Raw genomic sequence first — 2,342 nt, forward strand, 5'->3', positions numbered from 1 at the left:
TTCCCTCGTTATCCCTCTGTGTATTTGAGCCCTGTGTTTCTCTTTGTCAGTGTCGTAGTCTCCCTCATGGCTGTGTTTCCTGTGTGTTAGTCATCCATGTCCCAGTTTAGTTTTCCACGCCATTCTGCAATAAAGCAGCTTTTTGAGTTTAATTTCGTTGTCGTGAGTTTTGCGTTTGGGTCCTTCTCCTGCCTGTACACAGCCGAAACATGACAGGTTGATTGGCCTTAATGTGACCACATTCTCTGCAACATTGTTGTTTTGCTTTAACTTGAGTTTATTATCGAGGCTGAGAGCTGAAACTGGTCGACTCACAGTAATCTTCTGGAATCACAGAGATGACGTCTTCGCTCCACGAGGGAACAGTAAAGACCAGATTTCCTGTTCATAGACTTTATGCCGCTCGTCTGGGAGGCCGTCACTCCTTCTCCTGTTTGCCTTCAGGTTGCTAGCAGCGTTGTCCAGTTCATTCTTGCTTGTTGCAGATGTTAAAGCTTGGCTCAGGTTTGTGTCTACGGTTGGAAGGTCTAATTTCAGCAAATAGCTTTGGATTATTGTCACATATGAATGAGTTGGAGTGGACAGCATCTCATAGCAACTTTTAAAGATAGTTTGAATCGTCTCTGAGTCCAGTGTTAATTTATTAGCAGATGAGTCTCTAATTTTATACATTGAGTGTTTAATTCTTTGTGCTCTAAGAATTTTTATTGCCTTTGATCCTGATTCATAAAACGTCTGTTTCGTGAATCCCATTTTCTGTTCCAGTTCTTCACGGCTTTCTGTGCTGATTTGTTTCTTATAGTCCCTCACTATGGTCTGTTTGGTGTTGCCTTTCTAGTTCCCTCAACTGGAGTGAGGCTACGGCTCATTACAGCCTTAACTGTATCCCAGACTATTGCAGCTGCCACCTCATCATCTTTGTTTAAATGAACACACTCTTGAATTTCTCTCTTTATTTCTTGAACTATTGTTGTTTTGTTCAAAAAATGTTCAGTCTCCATTGGGTCTCTTGTTTTAAGTCTTCCAGGTGAACAGTGCTATGATGTGATAGGTCAGCTGCCCCAGGTCCCATACAGGTCTATCTGTATGTTCATCAGGAAATAGTCACCTTGTGAGTTGCATAGTGATGTGTAAATTCCTTCCCCCTGTATAGAATCCGTCCTCACCTCAAATAAATGTTCCTTTATGAAGTTTTCCATGTTTTAGAGACGTGGTGCCTGTGCTGTCTAATGTAGTTTAATGAAATATTCCAGTCTGCTGCACAGACCAACATATCCTCCCTCAAGGAGATTATCTGATCAAAAACAAGCCTGAGACATTTGAGGTCTCTCTCTGGAGGTGTGCATGCATCGAATAGGGTGACCACAGCGCATTGATTCTGCCTTTAACAATGACATATCTACCATTTATATCGACTTCTCCTTTCATCACTTCAAAAAGGACGTTAGATATTAGTGTAGTGACCCCTCCCGCTGCTCCACGGACTGTAGACAGAGTTAATAAAGCCTGGCTTTTCACCTTCTCATCTTCATTTTTTGACAGGTTGACCTGTTTCAGTTCTACAGTGACTTTCAAGCCCATTAACACTGCAAGACACTACATGAACCTTATGTGACATGATCATGAAAGTACTAGTCACCCCTATAAAAACAAAGAGTCCAGAACTGTAATAGAACATCTAACATGGAAGGAGAACAAATAATACCACGAACTCCAGCGCTGGGGCAGAGAACGTGACCCTGCTGGGTGGTGGGGAAAGCCTGTCATAGAGACAGGGCCCGGAGGAGGCTAGTGATGAAGCAAGCACCATCCTATGTGTCCAGCATTCTGCTCCCATAGTCATTCTGAGAGGCTCCTTTGGAAACTCTGGAGTTTTTCTTTGGCTCTCCCTGCAGCTGTAGCTCAACCTTCCTTCTGGCTCTTTTCCTGCCAGTCTAGCTGCTCCTTCAGCGGCCGAGTCATCCTCCTCCCTCAGAGCGGGTACCACCACACTGAAGCCAGGTGTCTTTAGTTCCAGCTTCATGTGCCCTGCTGTAGGTTCTGTTGTTCCAGTGGATTCTCATATTAGTGTATGGAGTCTGCCTTTTTCTTTTATGGCTCTCTTTATCCCACTGTGTTCTCTGCGTTTTGGAATAATCTCTGCTGCATAATCGTGGTCGAAGAACAGCGTTCAGTTTCCAAGCTGTATTTTCCCCTTTTTCCAAGCCTCCCTAACCACCACTTCATTAGTTGCAAACTCCTGAAAGTTGACAATACGGGGGCGCGGCAGGGCCTCGGGTCTTGGTTTAGGGGCAAGGGAGCATCGACATCCGCAGTTATTGGTAATTCAAAGCTCCAACACA

Source organism: Pundamilia nyererei, unplaced genomic scaffold, assembly GCF_000239375.1.
Source record: "Pundamilia nyererei isolate P.nyererei 1_Seehausen unplaced genomic scaffold, PunNye1.0 scaffold00239, whole genome shotgun sequence".
Taxonomy (NCBI): domain Eukaryota; kingdom Metazoa; phylum Chordata; class Actinopteri; order Cichliformes; family Cichlidae; genus Pundamilia; species Pundamilia nyererei.